Consider the following 13581-nt stretch of genomic DNA (forward strand, 5'->3'; position numbering starts at 1 on the left):
ATTTACATTCCATTAATGTTAATAACTTCCCCTGTACATTTCTTGGCATTACTGTCTGTTATATCTCATTATTATTGTGTTAAAAACACGGAAAAACGAGCCCTTAGGTATACACTTCTTTCCCTTATTTCATTGAACGAGGGTCTCGTACTGGCAGACTTGGTGTGTTTAGGTTGTATAAGAGGGACAATTAATCAGCTGCCCGCTCATAATAAGTTCACGTGCTACGTGACGCCAAACATGCGCATAAGAGTGTTTTCACACTCGTTGTTTGGCTTATAGATGGCGCTGACTGTCGCTCCTACTTCTAAATTCACAGATAAACCCAAAAAAGTGGATGGAGGGAGTGCCGCTGTAATAGCTCAGTGGTTAGAGCATCGAACGCGTAATTCGAAGGTCGTAGGCTCGATTCCTGCTTACAGTTGGTAATTTTTTCATCCACTTTTCTTTCTTCTTATTTACATTCCATTAATGTTAATAACTTCCCCTGTACATTCCTTGGCATTACTGTCTGTTATATCTCATTATTATTGTGTTAAAAACACGGAAAAACGAGCTCTTAGGTATACACTTCTTTCCCTTATTTCATTGAACGAGGGTCTCGTACTGGCAGACTGGGTGTGTTTAGGTTGTATAAGAGGGACAATTAATCAGCTGCCCGCTCATAATAAGTTCACGTGCTACGTGACGCCAAACATGCGCATAAGAGTGTTTTCACACTCGTTGTTTGGCTTATAGATGGCGCTGACTGTCGCTCCGACTTCTAAATTCACAGATAAACCCAAAAAAGTGGATGGAGGGAGTGCCGCTGTAATAGCTCAGTGGTTAGAGCATCGAACGCGTAATTCGAAGGTCGTAGGTTCGATTCCTGCTTACAGTTGGTAATTTTTTCATCCACTTTTCTTTCTTCTTATTTACATTCCATTAATGTTAATAACTTCCCCTGTACATTCCTTGGCATTACTGTCTGTTATATCTCATATATATATATATATATATATATATATATATATATATATATATAGCGGGAGTAATAATTCAATGGGCCAGTTAGTCTTCGTGAAGGTATGAGATATGGCACAACGGGAGCGTTGTCAACAAGGATAAATATATTTATTTCCCAACAGTTTCGGGAGGGGTCCTCTCTTCATCAGGGGATGAGTTATACTGACATGAGCTTCCAAACTTCGTTGCTGCCGCGTCCCTCTGTTGTAGACGGACAGTTGGCTTCGTTCTCTTTTTTCTCCCCCCTTTTTTTCCTTTTTTCTTTTTTCTAGTTCCTCTCACTCTCGCAAACATTTTTCAAGGCGAGAAAAATGTCAGCGCCTCAGCACCTGTCAGCGTCTCGAGGAGCTTCAAGGCGATTTTTCAATCAGCCCAAGAGGGGGCTGATATATATATATATATATATATATATATATATATATATATATATATATATATATATATATATATATATATATATATATATATATATATTTATATACATATATATATATATATATATATATATATATATATATATATATATATATATATATATATATATATATATTGTCATGTCAACAACCCGGCCGCCGCTTCAGCTGCCCATCGGACCATCAGTGGACGGTGTCCATGCCTGCTCTGTCTCCTCTGTGGTACTAGGGCATCACCCAATGGACACTATGCTACCATTTCGCGGCCGTAATACACACGGGCTCCTGTCCTTTGGGAATGCTGTTCAAGCTTCCCACGGCCTGCATTCCCTGTCCGGTACTCTTCCGACACATGAGCCACCAAGAAACGCTGTTCATGCTTCCTTGGACGTGCGTGTCACCACCGAGAGTACTACTAGAACCACGTACTTCTCGGACGCGAACAAAAGCGGTTCAAAAGCCTCGTGCGACAGTGCCGTGGAGCTGCGGCGTACCATTGCACTGCTCCGCGCCGAGACTAACAAACTGACAGCGTTGATCGCCGAGCGAGCTCCTACAATGCCGCCAGCATTGTGTGACAATAACGCAGTGTTGAATGTAGCTGCCTCATACGGCATTGAGGCAAGCACACTGCAGCAACGCAGGGAGCTTCAGTCTTCTCTGATTGAGCTCTCACACCAGCTCGACTGCTTCGCGTCGGTGATCTCTGCGTTGCCACCTGCCACCTCACAATCACCAGCCGTCTGTGAACTACCGGAATTCCACGGGATCCGGAACGACGCCGACAGCTGGGTGGCAACCGGCAACACGATAGCAATGCGCGAGGCCTGGACGGAATCTCAGAAATGGACCATGGCTGTAGACCGTCTTCGGAAAGGTGCAGCGGCGTGGCACCGGTATGAAGGCTTCAAGCAGCAGTCCTGGGTGGAGTGGAGCTCCAAGCTCATACCTGCCTTCGGCCAGTCACTCTGCGATCTCCCTTCCACCACCCAGTCCAACCTGACCGGTACCGAGGATGGAGTTCAAGAAAGGTTCCATCTCGAGGCTCCAGTGAGCACTCCAGTTCTCCATATGAGCTTCCAGACTCGTCGCTGGTACCGGACCCAAATTCGTGTCAGCCATCGGCCACCCCGTCCTCTTTAATGGGGAGGAGATAGAGGGGCACAGGGTAGCTGGACCCTTCGTCAACGCGCCCACTACCATATATCGAGCTCAAATGGGGCGGCAGCTCGATGTCTCATCGCAGTCCTCCAGTCTAACAACAGGCAACAAGACCACCCGCGAGCCTCAGCAGTTGGCATTGCGGCCTTCGAACTCGACACGACACCTCCTGGGCACGTGGAGTCGTTCACCCCTGTCCTGCCGGATGGGTCACGACATGACACACCCTACCTGTCTACGATACCAACAGTTCTCAGTGATACCAGCGAGGAGAGCAGACTCAGCAATCAGGCGGTGGGGGATTTGCCTACTACGCGGCAGTCATTGCCCGAGTGTGAGAGTGCTTCCCTCAATCGATCCATGTCTGTCGAAGACAGAATAATGGACTATATGCCTGTTTTATCTGTATTTGCCCACCACGCCTTGGCCGACGGTAGTGATGCGCCGCAAGCAGGCGAAGTCAACATCAGCACTTACGGCCTCCCGGCGCTCAGCCTTACTTGGGATCACGGGCAACGCAATATGACTTTGAGACCATCTGAATGCCGTGCGGATCACCAAGAGGCAGTGTTCATTCAGGAGGAATCGGAGATAGATCGGCCAGCCGGTGACCAGCTCGCACAGAGCAGTGAGGTGAGGCCTTCGTACGCCCCTGCTGTCTGCAGCATGATGTGCAGTTATGGTGGCGTTAACTTGTATGGACGCCGCGGTACAGAACAACCAAGGAGCATCTTGATTCCTTGTGGCCGCAGAACAAGAGGAGCCAAAAATGGCAGTGCAGAGGCTCCTGCGTCAAAGCATGATGGCCGGGAATCGCAGCCTGTCCAGAACGCCAACGGGAATGAAGACCAGTGCCCCTAACTGCGGCAACTGAATTGCCTGCTGCTGCGGCCGCCTCGAGACAGCCAAGGTCGCCCACCAGAGCGTTCGACAGCCCCGCAAGGCAAGTCATGGCGTCCACAAGAGAGACCCCACAGATACAGCAAATACCACCCGCCAGAGACGGTATTGGCAACTCATGGTTCCGGGCCTGCAGGCCGAAGACGACCATTGCGAAACACTCAATGGCGTCCACTAGAGCCATCGTCGCCCGACTTTCAAAGCAAGACACAAAAACCGGCACGACAAAGTCAATGGCATCCACCAGAGACATCATCACCTTACTTTCAACGCAAGATGCACCGTGGTCATGAGCGGCCTATGCGAGGCAGTCAATGCCGCCCACCAGAATACACACTGACAGATCTTCAAGCAGAGGCGCACCGTGGCATAGACCAACCGGTTCGAGGCAGAGAGTGCGTCCAACACAGACGCTTCCCCCAGATCGTCACTCCATGTTGCATTCTGGTTCGGGACGACCACCACGATGCAGCCAAGCCCACCCAGCAGAAACTTTGCCGCCAGCTCCGCGCGCGCGCAGTCATGGCCGAGTGTCAAGACGAAGAAAGACGCTGACGGTCGTGCACGTGGGCAGCTAGGGAAGGTAGAGGAAGAAGAAGACAGAATAAGAACAGCTGGCCCAGGATCGGGTGTTGTCTCTTGTTCTCTGTCTCGCTCATCACAATATATATATATATATATATATATATATATATATATATATATATATATATATATATATATATATATATATATATATATATATTTATATATATATATATGACATCTAACAGACAATAATACCAAGGAATGTATAGGGGAAGTTATTAGAACCAGCGTAATGTAAATAATATAGTGAATAAGAAAGACGTTGATACCATCAGGTCAGCTATCATCAACACAAGAAAAAGGCACGAGATCAGCGATCAAGCACCGTCATCTGGGTCCCCTTGCGTTCCTTCCGAGCTACCACCCGCTTGCTCAGTCCTTCAATAAACCCTCTTTACATTTGGTGGATCATGCTGGGTAACTACATCACCTACACCCTGGAACTCCAATCCCGCACCCTGCCGTCGACCATGCAAGTTGACGCTGCCCAACAGACAGCACCTCTCGCGGCCGCTACTTGCCCCGGTCCGGTTCACCAGCGAGATCCCCCGATCTTTTCGGGCGCCGAAGACCAGGACGTCGAGGACTGGTTGTCGTCCTACGAAAAAGTCAGTGGACCAAACAGGTGGGATGACGCTGCTAAGTTGAGCACCGTCAACTTTTACTAGGGCTAATGTAGTGAAACTGTAGTACACAAACCATGAATCCGAGTTCAAGAACTGGGCCACTTTCAAGCAGGCAATATCCTCGGTTTTCGGTCGCTTTGCCGTGCGGAAGTTGCGCGCTGAACAACGCCTGCGCTCACGGGCTTAAGAACCTGGCGAAACGTTTACCGCCTATATTGAAGACAAACTCGATCTCTGCAGGCGCATCGATGCCGCAATGAGCGAAAGTACCAAGATCCAGCACATTATGAAAGGTGTCGATGACGACGTATTTCAAATGCTCCTTGCGAAGTCTCCTGGCACGGTGTCTGAAGGGGTAACTCTGTGCCAGAGCTGCGACGAATTGCGACGGCAAGGAGCTCTCACCCGTCGTCTATTTCAGCCTAACCAACCACTCGCTGCACTGGACGTCGTACCTGACCACTCCCGCCTTCTAGCACAAATGAAAGATTTTGTTCGTGAGGAGGTCGCACGTCAGCTTTCCCTCCTGCCGTTTTATAAGCGCCAAGAGCTCCCGCAGCAGCAGCAAGAGCGACCACCGACACCGTTAGCTCCCATGCTCCGACATGCGCTTCAGGACCAGATTGCCGAGGTTATGCCAGTGCCCTTTCAGCAGCAAGTTGTCGCCGCGCCTCTTACTTATGCTGACGCAGTAAAGAGGCAGCAGCCACACCAGCCCTCGCCGTTCAATGGACTGCCGCATGTCACCGCTCCTACTCAGTCTTCCGTCGCATGGGCTCCTCCCCTCGCTACCACAGCCTCGACTAAGTCGTATGCCGCGTGAATGGCGCCCGTCGCTGCAAATGCCTGGCGAACGCGCGATAACCGGCCGATCTGTTTTGCATGCGGTGGCCCTGGCCAGATCTCCCGATACTGCCGTCGTCACGTGCCCGGCTACACAGACGTCCGACCACGAAGCAACTACATGGACCAACCCCCTTTCGGTTATAAAAGTTCGGATCGTCAGTCAGACACGTCTTCCCGTGACTATCCGGCAACTTCGTCTCGTCGCTCACCTTCACCCAATCAACGCTCCTTGTCACCCATGCGTCCACGACCAGCCCCTCGAAATGAGGGAAACTAGCCGTCGCAGTTCAGGGGGCAAGAACTGCGCTATCGAAATGTTCAAGTCCTCGCACCTTGCCATCAAATATCGTCGAAGTTTTTGTAGACGACGCCCATGCATACGCTCTTGTGGATACCGGTGCCGCTCTGTCTGTTATAGACGCCAAACTTTGCCGCAAGCTCCGAAAAGTGACCACGCCGCTTGATATGATGTCCTTACGTGCAGCTAATGGAGAACCTGTTCGGCCTATAGCCGCCTGCACTGCCCGACTCACAAGTGCAGAGGGCCACTACATTGTTGAGTTTATCGTCCTTTCCTCGTGCTCTCATGACATCATACTTGGCTGGGATTTCCTATCGCGTAATCGCACCGTTATAGATTGTGCCCGTTCCGAACTTGAACTGCTTTCGTTGTTTGACCAGCCCTACGACCACACTAATCAAGCCGCGCACAAGCTAGTTGATAGGACAGTGACATTCCACCGACAACAGCTGTTTTGCTCCCTGTGGTCTCCGACGGCATGCGTGATGAATTAACATTTTTTGAGCCATCAAGCCTCCTTCTAAGCCGGAAACCACTTCTGCTCCGTTATTCAGCCCTCTCAATTTCTAATGCAGCCAGTGCTCTCTGCCTTACCAATCCCTTTCCGCATACCATCAAACTGTTTAAAGGCGAGTCTCTTGGATGCGTACAGCCCAATGATAACGGACAAATTTTTACCGTGCCGCAAGAATCATCCCAAAGTGACCTCGCCGCCGTCAGTGCTCTTGACCACTCTGATCTACAGGCTTCGAAAGTGTTCGATTCGGCGATCGCAGACGGGCTGTCACCATCTGAACGATCTGAACTCCTCCAACTGCTGTACCAGTACCGCGAATCTTTCGATGTTGTTCAACCTTCACTTGGCCGCACTTCCACCACTCTACATTACATCGATACCGGCGCCCATGCGCCACTAAGACAACGACCATATCGTGTTTCTAGGGCGGAACGCCATGTTATTAGCGAACAGGTGAACGATATGCTGCAACGTGGCGTCATTCAACCTTTACAAAGTCCATGGGCCTCACCTGTAGTGCTCGTTAAAAGAAAGGATTGTTCCGTTCGCTTCTGCGTGGATTACCGGCGCCTAAATAAGATCACTCGAAAAGACGTGTATCCTTTACCTAGGATTGACGATGCCCTTGATACTTTACAAGGTGCCGAGTTTTTTTCATCATTAGATTTGCGCTCAGGGTACTGGCAGGTCCCCCCTTGCAGATGCCGATCGACCAAAAACAGCCTTCGTGACACCGGACGGTCTATATGAGTTTAATGTTATGCCCTTCGGCCTCCGCAATGCGCCTGCCACCTTCGAGCGCATGATGGACTCGGTTCTTCGGGGTCCGAAATGGCAAATCTGTCTCTGCTATCTCGACGACATTGTCGTCTTTGCGCCAGACTTGGGAACACGTCTCGAGCGCCTCAAACACGTCCTCACCGGCCTGAAGAATGCTCAGCTCCGAATCAACCTCATGAAGTGTCACTTCGCTGCTGGGCAACTTACGATTCTCTGGCACGTCGTATCAAAGGACGGTATACTTCCAGACCCGGCTAAGTTACGTGCTGTCACCGACTTCCCCAAACCAACGACTCTGAAGCAGTTACGGAGCTTCGTGGGGTTATGCTCCTACTTTCGCTAGTTCGTGCGCAACTTCACCTCTATCATTGCGCCTTTGACCGAACTTATAGGCAGCACCACTGATATTTCGTCATGGTCTTCCGAGTGTGACCGAGCCTTCTGTACCCTTCATCGTCGGCTCACTTCACCACCAATACAGCGTCACTACGATCCTACGGCAGCAACTGAGGTCCACACCGACGCCAGTGGTGTCGGCCTCAGTGCGTTTCTCGCGCGACGCAAGCTTGGATTCGCCGAGTATGTCGTCGCCTACGCCAGCAAAACTCTCGCCAAGGCTGAATCAAACTACAGCATCACCGAGAAAGAATGCTTGGCGATAGTTTTGGCGCTTGTCAAGTTCCGCCCATACCTTTATAGGCGTCCTTTTGATGTAGTAACGGACCACCACGCATTATGCTGGTTATCTTCGCTCAAGGACCCATCGGGTCGTCTTGCCCGTTGGCCTCTTAGGCTTCAAGAATATGACATTCGCGTTGTATATCGTTCCGGCCACAAGCATACCGATGCTGATGCTCTGTCGCGATCTCCCCTATCCCCGGACACTGCATCTGTTTCCTCGGACAACACGTTGTCAGCTCTTGACGAGGACACCATCTCTTCTGCACAACACAATGACACATAGATCGCTTCGCTTCTTGACGCGTTATCCGAGGCACCGACACTACTAACCTCTCGAACCCTGCGCCGCCAGGCTCTGCACTTCAGTATTCGGGATGGCCTTTTGTACCGGCATAACTATTCAGCAGATGGTAGGAAATGGCTACTAGTCATTCCCAGAACGCTGCGCTCTACTATCTGCGCGTCCTTTCATTCCAACCCGCAATGTGCTCACGCCGGTGTTTTCAAGACCTACGAGCACCTACGAAAAAGGTATTACTGGCGTGGAATGTTTACCTTCATCCGCCTGTTCATTCGCGGCTGCCACGAATTTCAGCAGCGGAAAAGCTCGCCACATCCTGCAACAGGTTCATTGCAGCCACTTTCATGCCTAGACCGCCCATTTGACCGTGTAGAAATTGACCTCTACGGACCACTACCATTATCAACGGCAGGCAACCGATGGGCTATCGTGGCAGTGAATCATCTAACACGGTACGCTGAAACTGCTGCTCTCCCCACAGCTGCAGCACAAGACGTCGCAACTTTCATACTCAATCGTTTTGTGCTTCGTCATGGTCCTCCTCGAGAACTCCTCAGTGACCGAGGGCGCGTTTTCCTCTCCGATGTAATCCAAGCACTTCTTCAACAGTGCCATATTGTACACCGGAAGAGTACAGCCTGCCACCTACAGACGAACGGTTTGACTGAGCGGTTTAATCGTACTCTGGGGGACATGCTTGCTACGCATGTCGCTTCTGATCAAACAAACTGGGACCTCGTTCTCCCATTTGTGACATACGCGTATAACACCGCTACGAAAGTCACTACCGGGTTTCCCCCATTTTTTCTCCTGTACTGTCGCCAACCATCGCACACCATTGACACTTTACTGCCATACTCGCCAGATCCCTCCAAATGCACGCCTGTCTCGGAAGCCGCCCGTTGCGCAGAAGAGTGCCGCAAACTAGCCAAGCGACTTACTACATCTGACCAACAGCGCCAGAAGGAGACCCGCAACGACGATTATCGTTCTGCACCAACGTTCGTTCCTGGAGCACTTGTATGGCTTCATGTACCGCCCTGCGTCCCTGGTGTATCACCCAAGCTACTCTCTAATTATCATGTTCCCTACCGCGTGGTCGACCGTACCTCACCCGTGAACTACGCCATTGAACCCCTCACGCCACCGAGCGACCTTCGTCGGCGTGGACGTGATATCGTTCATGTAAACCGTCTCAAGCACTACTTTGACCCGCTTGTCCCCACGTGTTATATTGCCAGGATGGCTTCAAATTTTTCGCCGGGGGTAATTATAGTGAATAAGAAAGACGTTGATACCATCAGGTCCGCTATCATCAACACAAGAAAAAGGCACGAGATCAGCGATCAAGCACCGTCATCTGGGTCCGCCTGCGTTCCTTTCGAGCAACCACCCGCTTGCTCAGTCCTTCAATTGATCCTCTTTACAATAAGAAGAAAGGAAAGTGGGTGAAAAATTAACTTGCCGTGATCAGGAATCGAACCTACGACCTTCGAATAACGCGTTCGATGCTCTACCCCTGAGCTATACCGGCGGGTATCTCCCAGCCACTTTATTGGGTTTAAATGTGAATTTAAACGTGGGAGTGTCAGTCGGCGCGTTATTCGAAGGTCGTAGGTTCAATTCCTGCTCACGACAAGTTATTTTTCCACCCGCTTTTCTTTCTTCTTATTTAGATTAAGTTAGTTCTAATAACTTCCTTTATACATTCTTTGGCATCATTGTCTGTTAGATCTCATATTTATTGTGTCAAAACACGGAAAAACGAGTTCATAGGTATACTTTTTCCCTTATTCATTAACGAGGGTCTCGTACAGGAATACTTTGTGCAGATAGGTTGTATACGAGGGTCTACTGGTGAGCCACCAGCTCGTAATAAGTTCACGTGCTACATGACGCCATACAGGCTCATAAATAGATTGTGCCACACTCTATTTATGATTTGGCGCTGACTGACACTCCAATGCTTAAATTCACATATAAACCTAATGAAGTGGCTGGGGGATAGCCACCACGTAGCTCAGTGGTAGAGCATCGAACGCGTTATTTGAAGGTCGTAGGTTCGATTCCTGTTCACGGGAAGTTATTTTCTCACCCACTTTTCTTTCTTATTTACATTACATTCATTCTAATAACTTCCTCTATACATTCTTTGGCGTTATTGTCTGTTAGATCTCATTAATATTATGTCAGAACACAGAAAAACGAGCCCTTAAATCACACTTCTTTCCCTTTATATATATATACACGTGTGTGTGTGACGATATTAAACCAAATTGTGATGTAAATGTGCAGATAGAAAAGTGGGAAAAAAGATAGCTTGCCGTGGGCAGGAACTGAAACTGCGACCTTCGAACCACGCGTTTGTTGCAATGTACTCTCATTTTTGACGAAGGCCAGATTGCCCGAAACTGTCGAAATAAACGCTTGCGTTGTTACCGTTCTCACGGAAAGTATATATCTATATATTTTATATATCCAACGTGCCACTTGGTCACCATATTTAAATATTATTAAGCAAGACGAAACTGCCACGAGTCAAAATGTCCAAGTTAACCGCTCAAAAACATAATCTCTTTTTCCAGGAGGACGAATGAAGGCTCACTGGTCCACAGGTTTCCAATTATCTTGAAATGAAAAGCCACGATTTCGCGATCTGTCTTGTTGCGATATTTTGAGAGTACCTTGCTCTTTCGAAAGAGAGGGGCGCAGCCGCACGAGAAACAAAGGGCTGCCAAGGTGCTGCTTGTTTAAGCCCTAAGATTCTTTATTTGCGCGCTCTCTCAGGCGGTCGTTCAAACAGCGACCGATTCTGTATAGGAGCGACCACAGGACAACGGAATGTCGTACACTACACTGCTCACGCACTCCTCGTACTGTGTCCGGTGCTTCGTGACGCACGCATCCTCCTTAAAGGCATACTGATCAAATATTGGAAAAACTGATGAAACTTTTAAATTCCACTCAGAAGATGCCACTGCTCCGATAAACGGAGTTTACTTCCCGTACTTTCGAACAGTTGGGTGTACTTATGAAGGATTGTGAGTGCGCGGCGGCTGCTCGCGAGCGCGAGCAGTGATGTCGAACTCACCGAGATGCATGCAGGGTGCACGTGTTCTTGGCCTCCTCTCCCTTTTCTCCAGCTGTCCTTTCACTCCACTTTTTCCCTTCAACAAAAGCGCTGGCACTATGCCCCAGCCGGAGGCATTGTTCATTGTTGTAGCTGGTCATACCGGTTCTGACAACCGAAGTGTAAGATGAGCGAGTCAAAACACGCGGGTACAGTGTACTAACGCGGGCGATGGCTGGCATTATTGGCTTGCCAGTTTCCGGTGAGTTTGACGTCACCCAACGTTACATCCTCTAGTTCACGGCGCTGCCACTAGACGCGCTATTTTGTTAAAAACGCCTTAAATTCATCATTTCCCCGTACTTTCTGCTTGGAATGAAAATTATCTGCATAGATTTCCGGATCCAATCTATTGATTCGGCTCAAAATATTGGTGGCAAAAACTTTGTTCAGTATCCTTTAAGGTTGTCATTGTTTACTTTCTTGCAAAGGCGGCTGAGCTTACGGGAAGCCGAGAAAACGAGCCTTATGCCTACTTTGCTAACAATTTTGTTGAGCGCATGGCTAGCACCTTGTGCGTAAGGGATGACAGAAATTTTCTGTCTTTCCCGTGTTGGGCGTCTCTTAGTGCCATGTCTCGAAAGCTCGATCTGTAGATTTGTTACCAAGGCACTGAGTAATTAAGTAGGGTAGTCGGCGTATTGCAGTAACTTGATCTGGCCACCAGAGCTTCTTTGCACTTGATGAGGGCAGGATCTCGTCAGAGCATTCCTGAGAACACCTAAGGCAACTCCACGTTTGACGAGCTTTGTGTGCGCCGAATTGATCGTAGAAGGCCCTTCTGAGACCTTGGCGCATACTCCCAGCAAGTGTGCAGTCTGCCAACATACCGGGTCTGAAAACCTTAAGAAACCGTCACTGGGGAGTTCCTTGGTTAACGTGAATGCATGAAGAAGGGCCGCAAACACGCCAAGTATTGCCATTAATTCTACATCGATTGAAGTGTCAAGCCTGAAGAGCACCAGGAAATCATCCACGATTCTGAAAACCAGTGGCCTGAAAGGGCATCCTGCAGCTGCCTTTTGAGGCAAGCTAGAACCAAATGGCTCAGAATGGAGGCAAGGGGAAAGCCTATACGTATGGCCTGATCTTGGATACAGACCACCTTTATGTTTCACGAACGTAGATTGTATACGTAGAACTGCAGCAACTCCATGAAGGATGACATGTTAGTGCCACAAGAGTTCTGAAACCAAACTGTGCCATGTTCATCGATGCTCTCGCTGACATCTTGACATATGGGAGCCTGAGGGAGGAAGTAATATAGATCCTTGACATCCACAGAAAACGCTCCGACCCGTGTGTTGCCAAGATTGCCTAAAAACAAGTCTACTTCATTTGGTCTTCAAATAAGAAACGGGTCATTTATTGTTAGACCGATGAAGACTGCCGGAGGTACAGACCTAGCAAGTGCTGCCAAGTGTGCCTTTCGTTCACAATGACCCTGAAAGGCCATGTTTCCAATTGAGTGTCTTTGCAGAGAAAAAAAGACTTCAGTGTCAGAGCCTCAGCTTTTTTTATTGACGTGGCCCTTTTCACCAGCCACGCCTCATCGCACAGCTGCACTGCCCGCTTCTTGACCTTACTTGGCTGTACATCTTCGACTAAGCCAATGTTGGCATAGACTGCACCACTCGCCTTGTCTCTGTATATCGCTGCTGGCATGACAGCAAATCCCCCCTATTTGTCTGATTCAAGCAGCCTCAATCGGTAATCATGTAAAAGCGACACAATCTTGCCTGAGTGAATCAAAATGTGGCTAATAATTTCCTATGGAAGTACGTCCACACCGGCGCTAACGCATCTGTCAAGGTGCTCCGAAGAAACTCTGAAGGAGCTCTTTCGGGCCAAGAAAAGACGTTCTGTCTTGTTTAACTTTGGAGGCTCAAAGAACTTTGGGTCGAGGCTGAGCACCTTTTTTACAAGTTTAGGCAAGTCTCGTGTGCCTACTAGCTAAATTTTCTGTGAAGCTGTGGCCGGAAGATTCTTCCACGAAAGGATCGCGGAAGAATCAAATGAGCGGTCTTCAAAACATGGCACCAAGACACACCCAACACAGGAAAGAAAGGAAATATCTGCCATCTCTTACGTACACGGTGTGAGCCCTACAAGGTGTGAGCCCTGCACTCATCATTCACTTTGTCATCATTCACTTTGTAAGAAAGTGCACGATGACAACCAGAAGTAGCATGCTCGCTTCAAGAAACACAGTACGTTAAGTGCGTGAGCAATATGCAGTGTACGACAGTCCATTGTTTTGTGGTCGCTCCTGTACTGAACACACTGGTCGCTGCTTCAACGACCGTTAGAGAGAGCACGCCAACAATCTCGT

General features: G+C 49.0%; 1 non-coding gene across 1 annotated transcript; it reads left to right on the forward strand.

Annotated features, from left to right (window-relative positions):
- Positions 1 to 807: 807 nt before the first annotated feature.
- Positions 808 to 880, forward strand: TRNAT-CGU (transfer RNA threonine (anticodon CGU)). Its single transcript has one exon. It is a non-coding gene; the product is annotated as a tRNA-Thr (tRNA).
- The last annotated feature ends 12701 nt before the right edge of the window (positions 881 to 13581 follow it).

This window comes from Rhipicephalus microplus, chromosome 3 (genome assembly GCF_043290135.1).
Source record: "Rhipicephalus microplus isolate Deutch F79 chromosome 3, USDA_Rmic, whole genome shotgun sequence".
Classification (NCBI taxonomy): Eukaryota; Metazoa; Arthropoda; class Arachnida; order Ixodida; family Ixodidae; genus Rhipicephalus; species Rhipicephalus microplus.